The 22,115-nt window shown below is 35.0% G+C and overlaps 1 non-coding gene across 1 annotated transcript; it reads left to right on the plus strand.

Annotated features, from left to right (window-relative positions):
- Positions 1 to 239: 239 nt before the first annotated feature.
- LOC126023594 (U6 spliceosomal RNA) lies at positions 240 to 343 on the plus strand. Its single transcript, XR_007500707.1, has one exon. It is a non-coding gene; the product is annotated as a U6 spliceosomal RNA (small nuclear RNA).
- The last annotated feature ends 21,772 nt before the right edge of the window (positions 344 to 22,115 follow it).

A 22,115-nucleotide genomic window follows, 5' to 3' on the forward strand; every position in this document is an offset into this window, starting at 1 on the left:
TTAATAGCACAGCTTAATAAAAAAAAATGATAAGCAAAATGAGTCCAATTAGGCTGGCAAGAGGTAGAACTTAAAGAAATTTCTGCTATCTTATAGATATTTTATATATATTTTTATATATAATATATATTATAGAAATCAGAACTTAGAAAATAAATTAATGAACTGGAAACCAAAAAACAAAACAATCCAAAAGATCAATGAAAGCAAGGGATTTTTTTTTAAAATAAACAAGATCGGTGCTCGCTTCAGCAGCACATATACTAAAATTGGAATGATACAGAGATTAGCATGGCCCCTGCTCAAGGATGACATGCAAATTCGTGAAGCATTCCATATTTTAAATAAATAAATAAATAAATAAATAAACAAAAATGATCGATAAAGCATTAGCAAGACTCACAAAAAATGGGAGAGAGAACTGTAATACAAAATCAGAAATGAAAAGGGAAATGTTACTACAGATATTATAGAAATACAAGGGGTAATCATGGTTTACTTTGAGAATTCTTATGCCATAAATCAAGAGAACTTGGAAGAAATGGATAAATTCTTGGACCCCTGTAGAGTATTCTTAGAATTATTCTATGTTATTAGTTCTGTGCTTGTCGTCCCACCTGGATCTTCCAGGTGGGGGCGATTGAGTGAGAAATAAAAGAACTTGTGGGGGAGGCTATTGAGGCTTTTTTTGCCAGAGCTGACGGCTGGGTCGGATGGCTGATTGAGCTGTCGTCAGACTGTCAAGAAACTCTCTTTGCCAAATCTTTGGTCCCCTAATTTCTTTGTCTAAAGTGAATTTTTTGTGGCGGATTTGTTGCCGGGGTCTCCTCCAGGAGGAGGACGGAAGAATGAGGTTTAATCTTTCTTCTGGGATTTACTTTTGGACTGGCAGAACACCAGCAAGGGGTTTGGCCTCCCCCCACAGACCCCTATAATCTCCCAAAGTGGAACCAAGATGATCTGGAGTATGTGAACCAACCAATTGAGAAAATTAAAATGGTAAATAAAAGGCTTCCCCAAAAACAAAATCTCTGGCACAAATGGAATTCAAAGCCTTAAGTAGAATCTAAGCCCATTCTTTTCTGGCTCCTACAGGAAATTGAGGAAACAAAAAACTACCATATACTTCCTATATCTGCATGAAGTACACTTCATATACGTCCCCAATACCAAAAGCATATAAACAACAACAAAAAAAAAAGAAAAGAAGAGTTCATCCCTGATAAACACAAATGCAAAAATCCTCAACAAAGTATTAGCAAATAAAATCCAACAGTCCATAAAGAAGATTATCTTCATGATAACCTTTGCTCATCTTCATGAGCAAATAGGATTCATTCCAGAGATGTAAGGATGGCTTAACATAATAAACCATATCAATAAAAGAAAAAATAAAAATCACATGATCATATCAATTGATGCAGAGAATATATTTGGCAAAATCTAGCATCCATTCATAAAATATAATCTCAACAAAATGGAAATTGAAGGAAATTTTTCTCAATATACTCAAAGCCATTTGCCACAAGGCCATGGTAAACATTATATTCAATTGTGAAAAACTAAAAGCCATTCTTCTACTCTGGTATGATACAGGTTGCCCCCTCTTGCCACTTCTATTCTAGAGAGTATTGTGAGTACCAGCCAACACAATTAGGCAAGAAAAAGATATCAAGGGCATCCACTTAGAAATGGAAAAATCAAACTTTCATTGTTTGCAGATAAATAATACTATATTTAGAAATTAATAAAAATACCAAAAAGGGTTCTAGAAACAATATATTTATATGGTAAAATAACAGGCTACAAAATTAATGGGCAAAAAATCTATGGCCTTTCTTTATACAAAAAATGAGAGAGAAGGGACATTAAAAAACAATCACATTTAAAATTGTATATCATAAAATCAATTAGTCAAGGACTACCTGCTATGGCCCTGGAGCTCTCATTATGCCAAGATAGCCTGACTAAACCCCAATACTACAGGGTAGAGCAGTACTACATCCATTGTCCCTTGAATCGAACCCTAATTGTTCAAGACTCCAGTAAAGTTTTCAGATATCTTGAGAATCGTTTAGCTCCCTGACACATCCAGGATAAAAAAAAAAAAAAAAGATGCGATGAAAATTCATTTATTTCAATGTTGAACGATTTAACAATTTTAAAATAATCTCCAATTATTTAAACTACATAAATTTAAACAGAAAATAAATTTACCAATAAATTTGAACTCATAGAAATTTGAACTCAAAAATAAATCACTACATAGAGCACAGTGTAATTCCACTAATTCTTCTAAAATCTGTTCAGTCTATATCCTATTAAAAATAGTTAGTTATACAAATCTGGTAAAAAAAAAATCTTCCCTTCTTATAATCAAGTGACAGGAATGAAGAGGAAATTACATACGCAAAAATATGTAATTTCACATTTTTATTAAGACACTGTTTTTCTCAAATATTGTCCATTTATAAACTATAATATTGTTCATGTATAAGCTATAACAGGGAAGCTGCTATAGTCTAATCTAAAGATTTGCCTTAAACAAATTTACAGTGATATTATTTGTGTTATAGCTCCCAATTTCATTGTTCTTAAATATTTCTGTCCATATCATAATGGGATCAATTGTGGTTTGTTTAAAGTAAAAAAATTATCCCCTAAATAGATAGCACAGGACAAAGAAAACTTTTTCATATAGGGATGAAGCTCAACAGAGTCTGTAAAGGTGGGATATTTGGACAAGGACACTACGACATTACCAGAAATGCTTGTGGGGCAGGTACTTGGTGGGAGGGGGAAGGGGACACAAAGCCCACATTGAACTGTTAGGGGGTAGAGAAAATGTATGTAGCACTGGGCTTTAAGTTTACTTGTGCTTTCCCAGCCCTGACAAATACCTTTTTTTTTTAATAGCAAAGATCTTATATATGTAATTTATTAGCCTCTCTGGGATAATTTTTTTTCGCCAATATGAGGAAAATATATTAAAGTCTCTCTAATCTGGGATTCAGAGTATAGGCATGGCAATCAAAAGAAACCTCTGTGAGTTTCTTTCCTGTTACTTTTGGGTTTTGTCTTTGGGGAAAATAATTTCAAACTTGAAAACCTGTTTCCCATAAAAGGAATGGAAAGATTGAGAGTACTTCTTAGATTTGTTGTGGGCAGTAAATGGCATAATGAATTTAAAGTGATTAATATGTCTAACCTGTTATATGGTTAATGTTTTTTTAAATATCTTTATTTAAGCACCTTGATTACAGACATGATTGTAGTTGGGTTTCAGCCATATAAAGAACACCCCCCTTAATCAGTGCAGCATTCCCATCACCAGTGCCCCAAATCTCCCTCCTTCCCACCCCACTGTCTACATGGTTAATGAGTAAATAGTGTCCAATTTGATTTTTGTGGTTTTCAAACTGCCTTCTGGTACCATGTTTGAGGAAAACAGTATCATTTAGAAATGCTTCAACTTACTGAGCATTAGATAGATAGATGATAGATGATAGATAGATAGATAGATAGATAGATAGATAGATAGATAGATAGATAGATAGATAGATAGATAGATAGATAAAGAGTTTATATATCTTATTTATTATATATTATGTATAAAATATTACTATTTGATTGCCATACCTATACTCTGAACTTAATACTTAAGATATCTTATATATATATCTTATATATAAGGTATCTTATATATATCCTAATATATATTAGAACCCTAAAGGCTTCTTTTCCTGAGAATCCTTTGTCATGAAATTCAATCATCAGCAACTTTTTAACTCCGTATCTACAGTATTTAATAAAATTAAATAAGATTTAAAAGTAATTTTTATCACTTGCCAGAGAGAATGCCTGAACCCTGCTGATTCTGTTCAGTTTTCAAAATTTCTGCAGTCAAACCTGCCAGTTCTTTTTTAGATATTGAACTGCTTTGGACTCAATGTCCAAAGATATTTTTGAAGTAAAACAGAGTTTACACTGACCCAAAAGATGTAAATGAGCAAACTTAGATGTTATGACCCCATAAAATACCCACAGAACTGCTCTAGCCATAAAATTAAATTTCTATTTAATCTGGTGCCTTTTCTAAAAACTCATCAGTTCTTTCCCAATTCAGAAAATGCAGCTGCAAGGACATATTTGAAAAAGACAGAAAAAGTATTGTCTTTGCTTTTAGGGCTGGCTATTATCCAAAACAGGGATTCTCAAATAATCTTTGGTGCTGGAATTTCTGAGCCAAATTATTTGACAGAGGCCATAATTTTGCCTGATATTTACAAAGGAGAGATAGTCAAATACTGACTGAAAATGTAATGCCAGGCGTCTCTTTGGAAATTCCTCAACCATCCACGCAGGGGGAAAAGGCGTCCACAGCTGGACGTGTTAATTTAGTTAATTTAGTTCTCCCCACCAGGAAAATCTGAGGATACATCTGGTGGGCTGAGCCCCCCTAAAAGTTTAGGTATGCCCAGGCATTACACCCTTTTTTTTTAAAGGTCACACCAGGTAGTGCTCAGGGGTTACTTCTGGCTCTGTGTTCAGAAGTTCCTCCTGGCAGGTTCAGGGGACCATATGGGATGCCGTGTTTGAACCGGGTTCTGTCCTGTATTGGTTGCATGCAATGCGAAAGCCTTACTGCTGTGCTATCTCTCAAGCTTGTATTATTGTAATAGTAAATAGTTTCTTTGCTGTGAAAATAGAAGGTGGAGAAATAATAGCACCAAAAAAATTAATAATTAGCAATCTGATCCCAGCAATGTGGGATACAGAATTTGTAATTAATATAAAACTTACATTAGCTAAATTGGTTAAAATAGTATGAAGACTAGGATATTAGTTATTATTTAACTTACGAGGACTAAAATATAGACTAATATAGACAGACTCTTTCCTGACACTGAGGAGTTAGAACAAATAAGTAAAATACTGTATACAAGAAAATTATAAGAAGCAAAACAAAAAATATTGGGGTAATACTAATACTTTCACCATCAAATTTCTAGTATTTCTAGTATTTCTTAACTGTAAATGTATATACCATTCACTTTTTAATTTCTGATTAATATTCAGAATCTACTATTTAGCTGTACTGACTTTGTATCTATTAAATCAAATCTTTTCAGTTTTCACTCTCTTGACCAGTATACTCTGTTAAGCTCTACTCATCTTCTATTCCATATACAAGTGTTTACTTTCCAGAAGATCACACAGACTCCTCTATTCTTTGACTGACTCTTCGTGTAAATTACTTAAACTTTTGAAAAACTTTTCTAAGTTAAATCTCAATTATTATTCATTTCACCTAATTATGAGACACTCACTCTGGAGGCAATATCTGGTTGAATGCTTTCCTCTTAAATATGTATTTTATTCAAAAATATGAAACATTTCATGAAACTGCATATTACCCTTGTATAGAGGTCATGCTTGGTTAAATTCTTGAATCCAATGCTCTGCTCTCAATATTTCATCCTGGAACACCTGGAAGGATCACATTTGTGAGACATTGGGAAACCAAAGATAGCTTAATCACACTGGGCCTCTCTCTCCTATTCCAGTTCATGTTGTCTTGGGTTTGTTCAGTCTCTTCACTGCAGCTGCTATCATCTTGGCTATAGTTCATAAGATCTCTTGGAGCCCCACTTATGAATTCCTAACAAGTTGCCTTCTCCCATCTTAATCTTGTGCAGTGAATTTTTATGTCAATCTAAATATAGGTTTTACAGTTATACCTATTACATTCCAATGTCTTAATTTCATTTCAATTTCACAGCCTGTCAAGACCCTTTTGAGTTTTAATGTGATCATATATCATGTTAACCCCTCTGTCTATTGAAATTTTTAAATATGATGATCATCCCTGAGATGATTTTTTCTTTTCTGTGTCAATTTCAACTTGAAGACAGGTGATATTTTCAAATAAAAGTTCCAAATATCTTTTTTGCTGCCTCTTAGCTATTCTCTGTGACACAATGTGTCACCAGAAGTTCTTCTTGCTTCCCATTATAAGGTAATAGTAAAATTAGTGTACTTATTGGTACACTGATGAATAATAGTGCCTCTCAAATTTAATGGAAAGTAACACTGCCCATTATATTTGTTAAAATACGTATTTCAAAGCCCAAGTCACAGTAATTCCGATTTGATTTATTGTACAGGAATCCAACAATAAGTATTTTTAACCATTACAACTGTCTGATGAAAAATGCAATATAATGTTGTAGGGAGGCAGCAAGTTGAGACAAAATGGCCCAGTATTTACTATTGAATTCATGGACCATTTCTGTCAAATAATAGGGGACTACAGAATGCCAAGAAAGCACTTTACTCTTCTACTCTCCCTCAGGGAATATTTAAACAATATTTTGGGGGGCGGTTTGGGCCACACCTGGTGACGCTCAGACTTGGTGATGCATTGCCTGGCTATGCAATCAGAAAGTGCTCCTGGTTTAGGAACCAAATGGGATGCTAGGGGATCGAACCGCTGTCCATCTTGGGTCTGCCACGTGCAAGACAAATGCCCTACCACTGTGCTATCACTCCGGCTCCTTAAACAATACATTTAGGACCAAAATATTTTTTCTAATTCTGTATGCAAGGATATACTTTCAGAATCATTTTCATAATTACTTATTAGAAAAATTTCTCTGAATGTGCAAAGCATGTAATTATGTGTTCATGTGTGTTTTGAGGGTTAAAGGTATTATGATATATAAGAGTTATATTTTCTCTTTGCCTTTTCAGCCCCAATCTCTCTTTTCAGGGAAGCACAACCAGAAATGTTCAGGGTTTATTCCTAACTCTGCACTCAGGAATAACTCCTCGTGATCCTTGGAGAACCATAAGGGATGCCAGGAATTGAACTCAGGTCAGTCATGAACAAGATAAACACCCTACTCATTGTATAAAATATCACTCCAGCCCTTCCCAATATTTTAAAGAAAATTAATATTATATTATTCTGTTGACACTATTACTTTGCTTGTGCTTTCTAGGAAAATTCACATAACAGATAAATGATAGCAAATGATTCCTGAATGACCAACTATTCATTAAAATCATTAAGTAGATATAATTAAATTGTTTCTTTTCAGGGCCAGAAATATGGTTCAGTGGTACCATGCATGTACTTGCATGTGGGAACCCAATAGTTCAATCTACAACATCAAGTTTAATAATAATTTTACTGTTTCATTTGAATATGTTTTTTCTGATTTAATTTGTCTTTGGCCTGAGGTTAATGAAATAACTTTTGTTACAATGAGTGTGTGTGTTAAATTTTACATATTCATGTAATTGTCTTTCTTATCTAATTTCAGTGAGTGGTATCCTACAAAGCAATGATTAGCATATCTTGGTGCCACTCCTGACTTTAATTGACAAAAAAGCTAGAAAGATCAAATATGAAACTTGGCAGTTCTATGAGCCACCAGTGCCATATTGGAAGTTTTGAGGGGTGGATACATGTAGTATCAGGGATCAGACTTAGACTGTAAACTTTGTGCTTTAGTCCATTAACTTCTACAGTCTCATTATTTTTTTAAATCTTTATTTAAGCTCCTTGACATGATTGTAGTTAGGTTTCAGTCATATAAAGAACATCCCCCTTCACCAGTGCAACATTCCCATCATTCGCATCACCATGGCCTCTGATAAATAGCAGAAGAATGTGTAGGCTAAGAACTGGGCCTTGAAGTCTTTAGAGATAAGATTATCTTTTTACATACAGCTTAACCTATGCCTTTGTCTGATGCAGTATGAGAATGAATAGTTTAAAGACCAATGATGGTGACTTGCCAAAAAAATTTAGTATAAGTATCCTGTTGTGACCCTTAATAAAGGGACAAGATTCAAGCTCACTTCTGAGTGTCTGGTCTTTGTTCCATTGCCAATTCCTGCACCCACTTTTCCTGAAGGACTCCACAATCCCTTTGCATTAGTTTCAGGCTAACTGTGACAGGTAACCGAAAGTGGGATTGCTGGGTCATGTGGCAATTCAATTCTGAATATATGAGAACCCTCCACACTGGCACAAATTTTGCCACAAATGTCCTCCTGACATTTTTTATCCTTATATTTATTATATTAACATTATTACATATTATATTATATATAATTACATATAAATATATTATTGTATATAATATAGTGTAATATGTTATCGATTATATTAATGTTAACATATTGATAATAAATATTAATATAATAGAAATATTATTATGTTTGTTAGGCATGTAACTTACAAAATTAATAGAGTTTCAGTCATATTATATACCAACTACACATCCACTACAGGTGTCAGCATACTTTCACCAATATTTCTCAGTCCCTTCTCACTCATTCTAGCCTCCATTGCAAACTCAATTGTTTCTTTACAAATTGGATTATTAAGAATGAATCATGTATTTATAGTAGTTTTAATGTCTATAATATTCTCCAAAAATCAAAGTGTCCAAATGTCCTCAGCAAATATATTTATGTGATCTCTAATTCACCTTGTCATTCCTCCTGACTCCAAGATGATACACTAATAATATGTAATGATACATTATAAGTTTTTAATCCAGGGCCTACAATTTGCTATAATTTGATGCCTTCCTTTTTTGTGATTTGATTCTTTTAATGAGTAAGAGAAAAACATGTTTCATTAAGTTGAATCATTAAAAATAGTAAAAATTTAGAGGACATATAGCACTGAGCTAAGGAACTTGCCTTGCATGCAACCTACCATGGTTTGATCCTTGACATCACAAAATAGCCAGGGTTAAGCTCCAAGCACATCCAGATGTGCGCCCCAAACTACACACACACACACACTCTTCACAAATAAAACCAGTGTTTCCTGAAACATTAGAGTTTATATACACTCCGTTTTTTAAAGGAACATTCTTTGCAGAATTATATATTAATGAATATAATTGTGTTGAATTGGTTGAGATCCTGACAGCAAAAACTATTAGGAAGATGTGAGGGTAACACCTGGATGTATGTAGTAATTATTCCTTGTTCTGTTCTTAGGGATAATTTCTGGTATGCTCAAGGAACCATAAATGGTGCTAAGAGTTGAGGGGCAGAACAAACACAAAGCACTTCTCTGGTCCAGCCTCTACTTTTCTGGACCTTCTTTGGCTTCTTGAGCTTCTTTGGCTTGTTTTCAAATAATGGCAGCCTCTAGGTTTTTGGGGTTTTTTTTTTACCTTTAAGATCTTATGGGGAAAATCCCTAAATCTTAGTATATTATTTCCTTAGTATTAGTCTAATATTCACACCATTTAAGTGTATTCATATGCCATAAATAGTATGTTATTTAGTACATTTCTTAAAAATTAAAAATTAAAAAATTGGGGCCAGAGCAGTGGCACAAGTGGTAAGGCATCTGCCTTGCACACACCAGCCTAAGATGGACTCTGGTTCGATCACTCAGTATCCCATATGATCCCCCAAGCTAGGAGTGATTTCTGTGTGCACAGCCAGGAGTAGCCCCTGAGCATCACCAGGTGTGGCCGGAAAAAAAAAAATTAACATTGTGAACCCCATCAACAGCTTGAACTAGAACTCAAACTACTTACTTTTACCTGCATTTCACTTGCATAAGTCATTCATTATTCATTTTGAAGATTTAAATTCAAGATGAGTCAACCTTTAAAAATTCAGTCAAGCTCTTAGTGTATCCTTAGCTTCAGAACCTATCACTTAAAAAAAATAAAGATCAAGTTCAATTTAATTATGAAGTCATGTCTGGCTTTTTGAAGTGTAAATCCACTGCTCTTGAAAATGGCAAGTGTAAAATCCATTCCTTTAAACCACTTGACATTTCCACATACTGCTTTACAGCCATGGTAATGTAATATGGCTCAAAAGAGATGGAATCCTATTTTTAGAAAATATTTTAAATGGTTCTAATACTTGATTAAGAATAAAGTCTGATTTTTAGCTCTTTATTTTGACTAAAAAATTTACCAAAGAATGTCTGGGCTTTCTAAAACTTGTTGGATTTTTCCTAATACTGTTTAGCCACTAATTTACTAATTAATATCAAGTACCTTTCTCTTTACAAGATCTTTATGGGTTATCTTTATCTATTTAGTCTATATTGAAGATTGAACTGGTCTAACATATCAGGAATTGGCCAGATAGTTAATATGTATTCTAGCACGATGTTTTCTGTCAACTTTGTATTGCAACATGAAACTAGCCAACAAAATCATGTAAACACCTAGCAGCCACAAACACATCCCAAAGCCACCATCATGTCAAAGGCCCAACTTCACTGCTTCAAAATTAATCTCTACAGGAACACCAAACCAATGAAAATTTTAGAAGCACTAGTTTTGGGGAGTGAAAACTCTGGAATTTTCCCAGAGTTGGGGCAAGCAGGCCCCCAAACTTTCCATACTTCCAGAAGCTTTGGAAGCTACAACCATATATCACACAGCAGATATAATGTAAGCTTATCAGAATAACCTCATAATAGATGCAAGCTAAATTGCTAAAATTCACAGATACAGTGGTTTTATGACTGTGAACTCTGAGACACTGTTGGGAAATGGTTGTACTAGTTCCTGCCTTGCTGAAGCTTTAGCAGCTTCATTCTCATCCCATTGCCACCACCATGTCAAAGGCCCAACTTCATTGCCTTATAACTTTTCTCTACAAATCTACCAAACCAATGAAAATTCCAGTTACACTGATTTTGGAATTGAAAACTCTGGAGTCTTCTCAGAGTGAGGGTGGGCACTTCTCAGAGTGGGGACAATGACCCAGAAAATTTATGATCTTGATTCTATAGATCCTGGGACTTCTGGGTGACTTGGCCATGTGACACTTCCAAATTCTCAATACTGACATCCCCATAGGTGCTTCCAAAGTTTATGGGAAAATAGTATAGAAGCCAACTAAGATCAATAAACAAAAATAACAATATTAAATGCCCAACTAGCAACAAACAGTGTCAAAAAAGGCAAAAGAGAGAGAGAGTGAGAGGGAAAAAGAGAGAGAAGCAAAATGCTGCCCCAAAGAATGGACAGAATGGGAGGGGAACTAGGAACTTTGGTAGTGGAAAAAGTACCCTGGTGAAGGATGGTGTACAGTCTATGATTGTAACTCAAACAATTTTGTAACCACAGTGCTTAAATAAAGAGATATTTTTAAAAAGTCTAAAAGAAATATTTCAACTATCCTTTTAGATCACCATGTTAAAAAACTAGAAATCAATAACTATAAATAATAATAGTTTAAAAATAATAACAATAAAGTTTAAAAACAAACTTCCTTTAAAAAGACAGAAGTGGGGCCGGGCGGTGGCGCTGGAGGTAAGGTGCCTGCCTTGCCTGCGCTAGCCTAGGACGGACCGCGGTTCGATCCCCCTGCGTCCCATATGGTCCCCCAAGCCAGGAGCAACTTCTGAGCGCATAGCCAGGAGTAACCCCTGAGCGTCACCGGGTGTGGCCCAAAAACCAAAAAAAAAAAAAAAAGACAGAAGTATCTGGAGACTAAAAACACTTTTTACATCACAGATAAAAAAATTTAATTCTTAAAGCTAACAAGATAGAATACTATCAGAATACATGATTTCATAAATTAGTCTTAGAATGGATTAGCGTACCAGTCTTTCATAAGGATACAAAAAAGACAAAATAAGCAGTCTAACTTTACAACCAAGGAAACAAGAAAAAAATAAAACTCAAATTAGTTGAAAAAAAGAAAATAATAATTATTTATGTTGAAATAAAGATTTATATTAAGTAAAATAGAACTCATAAAAAACATACAAAATGTGGGCCGGAGCCATAGCATAAGCGGTAAGGTGTCTTCCTTGTCCATGCTAGCTAGAGTGGACCACAGTTCGATTCCCTGGCATCCCATATGGTCCCCCAAGCCAGGAGTAATTTCTGAGCACATAGTAGGAGTAGCCCCTGAGCGTCACCGAGTGTGGCCCAAAACAAACAAACAAAAAAATAAAACAAAAACCATACAAAGTAATGATGAAACCAAGATATGGCTATCTAATAAGATAAACATAATAAGATAAACATATTGACAAGTATTAGCTAAATTTATTAATAGGGAAAGAGACTATGGAATGGAAGGCTAATTTAACAGATAGGGTGCTTGTCTTGCACCTGGCTGACCCAGTCTCCATCTCTGGCATCCTGGATGGTCCCAAGAGTCCCACCATAAATCATATAGGAGCATAGAACTACTATATCCTGCACACCAATATGGCTAAAAATAATAATTAATAATAATAATAGGTAAAGAAATTGTTGTCTTTCTATTGTTTAGAAATAATATTAATGATGCTCATTAGTTATCCAGTTCTACACCCCCACATTTTAACACTTCAAGAAAATTCCTGCTGACTAAATCTCATCTCAAAATTATAACTTCCCAAAAATGTAATACAACCAAGCATGGCCAGGCTGGGATTAGTCAATGAAGAGATAAGCATTTCCCAGCAAGAACCCAGCCTTAGTTCCATCCAGCAGGATGATTGGTCACCGTCATAGCAATGCCTATGTAAGTTCACAAGTCTCAGCTCTACCTGACAAATTCATAGCATAAGTTCAAAGGTGTTCATTACCGAGTTCTACCAAACCATCAAAGATTCACAGGCCATACTATTCAAGACCTTTTAAATAATGAAGATATATATATATATAGATATATAGATATATATATCTCCTTCTTAACTTCAAGTAAGGACATTGCCCTAATACTGAAAGCAGACATGAACATCACTAAAAATTATTACAGATCATTATTCCTGATGAATATCTATGAAAAGATCCTTAAAAAGTTCTTATTGAACAATACATTCCACACTATATGAAAGTGATCTCATTATGATCAAGGAGGATTCATTCCAGAGAGGCAAGATTGCTCAAACATATGCAAATCAATTAATATAATATACAATATCAACGAAAATAAAGATAGAATTTATATGCTAATTTCATCAAATGCAGAGAAAGCTTGTGTCAAAATACAACATCCATTTTGGGGAAGAAGGCCTCAACAAAATAAGGATAGAAGAAACATTCTTCAATGTCATCTACAACAATCTCACTGTCAACATCATATTCCATAGGTAAAAAAAATGCTGGTTCGGGGCCCGAAGAGATAGCACAGCGGCGTTTGCCTTGCAAGCAGCCGATCCAGGACCAAAGGTGGTTGGTTCGAATCCCGGTGTCCCATATGGTTCCCCGTGCCTGCCAGGAGCTATTTCTGAGCAGACAGCCAGGAGTGACCCCTGAGCACCGCAGGGTGTGGCCCAAAAACCAAAAAAAAAAAAAATGCTGGTTCTAATCCCAGCATTCCACATGGTCCCCCCAAGCCAGGAGTGACTTCTGGGCACAGTTCCAGGAGTAACCCCTGAGCACCTCTGAGTGTGACTCCTCGCAAAAAAAAAAAAAAAAGCAGTCCTCACCATAGTAAATAATGAAGAAAAATAAATCACAGTGATTAAATTAGGAAAAAGACATTATATTATGTATGGAAGAACCTATATACTCCACTAAAAGATTTTTTAAAATAAAGCAATGCAGCAAGTAGGAGACTAATCAACACACACGGCATCAAGGGGCTAAGATCCATATCTAGAAAACAACAGAGAGTGAAAAATAGTCTGAAAAGAAATGAACTGCATACTAGGGAACTATGGGATGAATTCAAGAGTAATAATATAAGAATCAGCAGAGTACCTGAAGAACCAGAAGACAAACTTGATGAAAATACTTAAAGAAATTATATATAAAAATTTTCCAGAGTTGAGGCTTGAAGTATCACAGTGAAAATAGACTTTTTTGTTTTGTTTTGTTTTGTTTTTGGGCCACACCGGGTGATGCTCAGGGGTTACTCCTGGCTGTCTGCTCAGAAATAGCTCCTGGCAGGCAACGGGGGACCATATGGGACACCGGGATTCGAACCAACCACCTTTGGTCCTGGATCGATGCTTGCAAGGCAAACACCGCTGTGCTATCTCTCCGGGCCCAGTGAAAATAGACTTAACCAGGAAAATTCCAAAGATAGGAGCAATATTAAATTCCTCAAGATTCAAAATGGAGCTTACATACAAAAGAAATCCCATACTATATTCATAGTAGATTGTCAAATGAGACTGTGATTCAGAAGAGATTGGAGAATAAAATCTCAACAAATTTAACACCTAACCAAGAATAATCTATCTAATTAGATTACCCGTTAGATTTGAATGAGCAATACAGAGCTTCACATACAACAAACAGCTTAGGGAATTCATAGCCTTAAAACCAATTTTACAAGAAGCTTTAAAAGTGGTTCTTTAAAAAACAGGCAAAACTTCCCAGTATGTGGCATTGATTATAGCACTCCCTAATAATGCATATGGTTGTTCTATATTAGCTTAAGCAAGTTATATTTACTCCTACCTTGCTAAGGGATTTTATAATTCTACTAATGAACTAATATTTCATTTATATTGAGTATCCAATCTTATTTTACATGAATAGGCTAATAGAGGTAAATATTTTTATGTAAATAATTTTTAAATATTTTATTATAATTCTTTTCTTATTAATATAGACTCTAAGCAGTAACTGTAATATAATAATTACTAATTAAAGCTAATATTTCCTTAGGTTAAAACATACTTTTATAAAAAATACTTTTATAAGCTATAGTTTTTCTTTAAATTTTCTTCATTTTATTCACCCTTCCTAAATTTTGCAGTTGTATTCAATATAATTCTAATTTTGATGCCATAGTTGAAAGCTTATTTAAATAAATGAGAGTATGCATCACATTGTATTGTATTAAATTATTTTGATTTCTTTACATATGTTAAAATAATATAAGCAATCAATCATCACAACTTGACTTTTATTGAGTTATTTTCTGATAATTCCATTTACTTTTAATTTTGTAGAAGCAAGCAATATAAAGTAAATTTGTTATGTGCATGCTAAGGGGAAAGGCTTTGGAGGGAGAGAGAAACTTAGGACATCAGTAGAGGAAAGGTAATGTGATTGGTGTTGAAATATTGTATACCCGAAACAACTGTATTGTTAATAACTTTGTAAATGCATGGTGCTTTATTAAAATAAATGTTAAAAAGTAAAACTAATCACAAAAACATGTTGTATTTCTATATGCCAATAACTTCAGAGAAAAATTTTCAAAATACAGCACCACTTAAAATATTGTCTAGGCCTGAAGATATAATACAGGAGTTTAAGGCACAAGCTATGCACATGATTGACCTCATTCCCATTCCAACCACCACACATGGTCCTCCAATTATTTTCAGAAACAATTCATTAATACAGAGGCAAGAGTAAACCTGGGAGCAGATGTGTGTGGCCCAAAAACCAAAAATAAAATAAAAGTGTTACTAAAATATATCAAATGCATGAAATAAAACAAAAGATGTAAAAGCCATTGAAAACTCTAAGCAACTATTAAAAGAGATATAAGAGATACTAGAAAAATAAAAATATTCCATTTTCATAGACAGGAAGAATTGATATTGTGAAAATAATCAACCAAAACATTATGCAGAATTAATGATATTCCCATCAAAGTCCTAATATTCTTCAAGCTTTTTGCAAAAATTGTACTAAAGCTCGTATAAATCATAAAATGTACAAAATAAGAATACTATTCTGAGGGAAGAAAATGGAAAATATAGCATTTCTTGATTTATTTTAAGTGATAAAACTAAAAGAAGCAAAAGAGTGTTAGATTGTATTAAAATAGACTATCAGAAAAATGAAAGAGACTTAAGAACCCAGAAATAAGTCCATGGATTTAAAAATATTCTATGGCACAGGGACAGGATCCAAAATGTGGAACAAGGAAAGACTCTTCAACTAACTAACTACCAAAAAAAGTGAAATTGGAACTGTATCTATACCATTTACAAAAATTACTTTTAAGTAAATTAATAAGAACATAGACAATTAGCATATAAAGCAGCCTGGGTTCTTTTTAAACACGCTGACCCCGTTAACTACCCGAGGTTTGGGTGTTCACTCTTAGGTAACTTAACTTCCTGTCTCCATTAAATATTAGCAAAAGTGGTTCGTCATCCCAAATCTGGGATATGACATGAAATTGTGCCAGAGTAGGAAGTGACCTGTTACACATTCTTAATATTCTTCTTTGGTCCAGAGCTCTCCTGGCTCTGTTGTGGGTCTGAGTTTCCGATGCAGCCATGTGACTATCCTTCTGTAACACACTACTAAACCCAAAAGCCTATACTTTAATGGGATTGATATTAGAATTTGGCAGGTTTTCAGAAATTGGAAAAGCTTTTCTGAAAGAAGTGAAGGCTGGATCACATTCTTCAAAGAAAGGCAGCAAAACCTACTTCCTGGGCTCAGGGTAAAGAGAGAGGTGGGGGTGGAGGTGAGGAAGAAACAATTCTCAGTAGCATTTCCTGGATTCCTGACTCCTAGTTTCCTCCTGAGATCAAGAATAGAACACCCTTTTGTCCCCTGGTAGTATGGCTATAGCACTGAGAAACTCAAGACAAATGGGAGCCTGGAACAGCTGGACATTGCCCGACTTAGCAATGCAGGACTTGGGTGAAAGGGGACATCTGCTCTCTTCCCCAGAGAGTTAGCCATGATGGTAGGGCCAATAAAGATAATCTGATCAGCCCACTGTTAGGCAGAGACTCCCAGGAGGCCCAACACTGAGCTGGGGGAGATTGGATTTCTTTCCCGTGGGAGAGGATGTCAGGAAATGACAGGAATGACAGGAAAGCAGTTGTGGATGTGGGTCTTTTTTGTCTGCAATCCTGGGTCACCAGGAAGTGGGGCGTTCCTGGAAAGTGAAGGGTTGCTTGTGAAGGATTTGGACCATCCTTGCATCTCTGGTATGAAACCCACTTGGTCACAATGTATAACCAACAGATGGACAACAGACACATGAAAAAAAATGTTAATCATCACTTATCATTAGGAAAATTCAAATCAAGACAACAATGAAATATTATCTTACACCAGTGAGGAGGGCACATATCAAAAATAATGAGAACAATCTCAGTTGGTGGGGGTGTGATGAGAAAGGAACTCTCATCCATTGCTGGTGGGAATGCTACCTGGTCCAACACTTATAGAAAACAGTATGGTGGATTCTCAGTAAATTCAAAGTTGAGCTGCCATATGACCCAGCAATACCTCTTTTGACTATCTCCAGGACAGAAAAATATCACATCCAAAAGGATGTATGTACATTGCTGTTCATTATATGCTGCACTCAGTAAAATAGCTAAGACTTGGAATCAACCTAGATGTCCAACAACAAACAAGTGGATCATGAAGATGTCATGCATATACAATGGAGTACTAGATAGCTATAAGTAATGATGCAATCATAAAATTTGCAGCAACATGGATGGAACTGTAAGATATTATGTTGAATAAAGTAATAAAGAAGGATAAATACAGATATCACTGATATGTGGTATTTAGAATAACTGCATGAAGAAACACAATGATCTAAATGGTAGTTGTCTCCAACACTGTTGGCTCCAAAGAAGGGAAAAAAATTGAGTGGAAGAGGAAAAATACAAATATGAAAGAATGGGGTCCAGGGGCCAAGCGGTCTCAGGTGTACTGGTAGTGTTAAAAAAAAAAAAGAACAGAACTAAATATTCATGCCAAAAGCAACAACAATGGAATCAAGAGACCCAAACTCTATCAATCTAAATTTAAAATGTGCCTGTTATACTGGCAGGCTGGCTGGCAGAGCTGGTTTGGTCTATACCTGGGGAACACTGGTGGAGAAACATCTATACTGGTAGTAGAATGAGCACTGATTCATTGTATTTCTGAACCCCAATTCTGAAGAACTTTGCATGTCATAATGGTTTTGGTAAAATTAAAATTTAAAAAAGAAACTTCCATCCACTGTTGCTGAGAATGTTGTTAGTACATTTTCTCTGGGAAACATATTGGAGACTCCTCAAGAAAATAGAGATTCCAGTTATTCCACTTCTTTGCATCTATGATAAGGAATATAACTATTTTTGGTTCAATCATTCCCAATCTAATCTCTCAGTTTAGCACCCTATCTTCTTTCTGGCCACTGTGGCGCGTCATACAAGTTTTATGGTCAAGGGTCTCCTACTTTTTTCATACACAAACAAAAATATATCTATGAATGACAGAAAGATGCTCTGTTCAGAAACATCTTTAGTTAAATACTCATGGCCCAAATGCTAAAAGTATGATGTGAAAATTCCCAGCCCCCCTTTATTAGGTCACTTCCTTTTTTCAGTCAATATCAGGCTCCTCTGGGACATTTTCATACATGACTGAGCATGACTATGTGGTGCAGGAACCTAGCATCGCTTTCCAGTAGTGTATTCTGGGTGATCTTGGTTTCAGTGCCTATACTGAGTCTGACTAACCTCATCATCTTCCAATTAAATCCATTTATAAAATAAGCCTCAAACCTCCCACACTACTAACATTGTTGAACCTAACTTTGCTGTTTTCAAAGTGCTATCCCTTATCAGAAACTTCAGAACTACCTTGAATTTTAGCAAACATCAATATTCCCAAAGTCAATTCCATGCAAACACCCCCTGCCCCTGCCTATCATCATACCAGACCTGCTTTAAATGTTGGTTGTTCAAGTTTGGGTCTTATGACTTGTTTGCTGCTAACTCTGTGGCTTGAATATTTTATTCTGTCCTTTCTTAACCTCACCAATGTACCTGAGACTCCCTTGGCTCCTAACCCCCATCTTTAAAGCCAAAAAGAAATCAGTGTGGTAAAATTAGCATCAAGCTCAAAAATCTGAATTTTAACTATAAAGATACTCCATACTGCTCATTGCTTTCTATAGGATCTCAGAGTTTAACAAGTAATACTTCCTGCTACTTAATTTTTCAGTGTTATCTATATATTTGATGTTTATAGGCTGTGGACTCAGATATCAAGTTTATTATATTCATAAATATTGCATATATATTAAGATTCTGAACTAGTTGCAAGCATTTAATAACTGGGATATTGCTTGCTCGGACCCACCACAGGGAGAAACAAAAGCAGTTTCTGATTCTTTGTCCCTTCCTTGTAATGATTCAATTGGATTCTGTTATTAAAGCTTCCTCCTTAATTACTGACACACATGCATTCAACTTTTTTTTGCAATTATGTTATCAGCAATAATTGGATTTCTGGTTTTAATTGGGCTCTAAATTAGCCATAGCTTTCATTAAAATCATTATTATGATTTCTAACTACAGTTTGTGCTGCTTTTTGAGTACACTTATATTTTAACTAAAATGTTTGATTCATCACTAGAAATCATCATGGTAGTGAACTCTTACACAGGTTTCTATAATGATTATAAATTGGGTGTCATTAAGCTATAACTAAGTATGTACTATAAATATTATCAATTGGACATTGTTGTATAATAATAAGCTTTGTAGGGCCAGAGCACAAATTATGTGTGCAATAAAGATTCAGCCATATGACCAACTATAAATATACCATTGATATAATTATATATGCTACAAATAAATGGGAAAGCGAATGCATTTATTACAAGTAAGTACTTTAAAATAATATCAAAAAATTTAAATCTGTTGAAATAAGACATATTTCAATATATTTTAATTAACATATTGCAATAAATTAATCAATATTTTAATGTTCAATAAAACATATTTGCTGGTAGAGTGTCGTGTGGGAATATTTTACTATAATATTTACTATTATAATCTTACTATTATTAAAGTATTAATAATAATATAGCTCTTACTTTAAAAGCATTATAAATCAGAGTTCCTCGAACTAAATTTAATAAATGAATATTTTCTGTATAAATTATATGATAGTTATTGCAGAAAGATAGTGTTGTGATGTGGTTAAAATCATTTACTTTGAGTCAGACCACATAAAGTAGAATCTAGTTCTGATTTCTGGATGAATTTTATATCTCAGGCGGCTCTATTTAGTTATTTGAAAAATATATCACAAGGTTGTTGTGTGAATTATGGCTTACTGCATCAAAAATATATGTTTATCATCTAATCCCATCAAAAATGGAGAGAAGAAATGAACAGACACTTTGTCAAAGAAGAAATGTAAATGACCTAAAGTCACATAAAAAATGCTCCACATCACTAATCATCGGGAGATGCAAATCAACAACTATGAGATACCATCTCAAACCACAGAGATTGGCTCACATCACAAAGAATGAGAACAAGCAGTGTTGGCGGGGATGTGGAGAGAAAGGTACTCTTATTCACTGTTGGTGGGAATGTTGTCTTGTGCAACCTTTATGGAAAATGATATGGAGATTCCTCAAAACACTTGAAATTGGGGCCAGCGAGGTAGCGCTAGAGGTAAGGTGTCTTGCAAGTGATAGCCGAAGAAGGACTGCGGTTCGATCCCCCGGCATCCCATATGGACCCCCAAGCCAGGGGCAATTTCTGAGCGCTTAGCCAGGAGTAACCCCTGAGCATCAAACGGGTGTGGCCCGAAAAACAAAAAAACAAAAACAAAAACAAAATTAAAAAAAAAAACACTTGAAATTGAACTCCCATATAATCCAGTTATACCACTCCTAGGGTTATAACCTAGGAACACAAAAATACAATTCCAAAATCTCCTCTTCACACCTATATTTATTGCAGCACTATTTACATAGCCAGACTCTGGAAACAACCAAGATGCCCTTCAACAGATGAATGGCTAAAGAAACTGTGGTACATATACACAATGCAATATTATGCAGTCATCAGGAGAGATGAAGTCATGAAATTTTCTTATACATGGATGTACATGGAGTCTATTATTCTGAGTGAAATCAGTCAGAGGGAGAGAGACACAGAATAGTCTCACTCTTCTATGGGTTTTAAGAAAAATAAAAGACATGTTTACAGTAATTCTCAGAGACAAAAGAAAGGAGGGCTGGAAGGTCCAGCTCACGAAATGAAGCTCACCACAGAGTGGTGAGTGCAGTTAGAGAAAGAACTACACTGACAACTATCATAACAATGTGAGTGAACGAGGGAAGTAGAAAGCCTGTCTAAAAAACAGGTGGGGAGGAGAGAGATTTGGAACATTGGTGATGAAAATGTTGAACCGGTGAAGGTGGGTGTTCTTTATATGGCTGAAACCCAACTAAAATCAAATTTGTAATCAAGGCGTTTAATGATACTAAAAAAAACATCAACACAAATCAAAATACATGTTTAGGGGCCGGGCGGTGGCGCTAGGGGTAAGGTGCCTGCCTTGCCTGCGCTAGCCTAGGACGGACCGCAGTTCGATCCCCCGGCTCCCCCGGCGTCCCATATGGTCCCCCAAGAAGCCAGGAGCAACTTCTGAGCTCATAGCCAGGAGTAACCCCTGAGCGTCACAGGGTGTGGCCCAAAAACCAAAAAAAAATACATGTTTATTAAATAAATTATTAAATTATTTTATTAAATCAATTAATATTAAAATGCATTTATATGACTATTATTCACTTAAAAGCTGCAATTAGAAAATATAAAATTAGCATCCACCATTAACAATCGAGAATACTTTCTTATGGATTTCTTATTCACTATAGCTAATAATTTTAATTAAATATGCTTCTTTTCACTTGCCTACGACTGCTTGTCAGAGAATTCTGTTATCTGTTCATTTAGGTATACAGATTAGCTTGATTTTCTTCTAGGTTCTCTGCCTTTCAAAGATCACGATATCCTTTATTAAAACTAAAGAAAGGAAGAGTGATACAGATTCAACAACATTGAAAACATGAGATCTAAGCTGTATCCACCAAATTTTGTCATGTGACTGTCAAAGTGGCAGTTATGGCAGTGGAGCAGTGACAAGGGTGGAAATAGGATGTAGAAAGATGAAATACAGGCACACTCATGAAAAAAGATGGCACTGGTGGTAAGACTGATGTTAGAATATGCCTAAACTCAACTATGTAATTGCATAAATTTTAGACTGTGCAATAATTTTTAAATACAGTTCTTTAATTTAAAATATTTTTTATTTTTCTTAAATCATTATTCTTCAATTCTTAAAAAGGGTCAGGAGTTTCACAAGACACAGGGAATAAGACAAGAGTGAGTGATAGGAAGTGTCAGTTCTGCCAAAGCT

Source organism: Suncus etruscus, chromosome 11, assembly GCF_024139225.1.
Source record: "Suncus etruscus isolate mSunEtr1 chromosome 11, mSunEtr1.pri.cur, whole genome shotgun sequence".
Classification (NCBI taxonomy): domain Eukaryota; kingdom Metazoa; phylum Chordata; class Mammalia; order Eulipotyphla; family Soricidae; genus Suncus; species Suncus etruscus.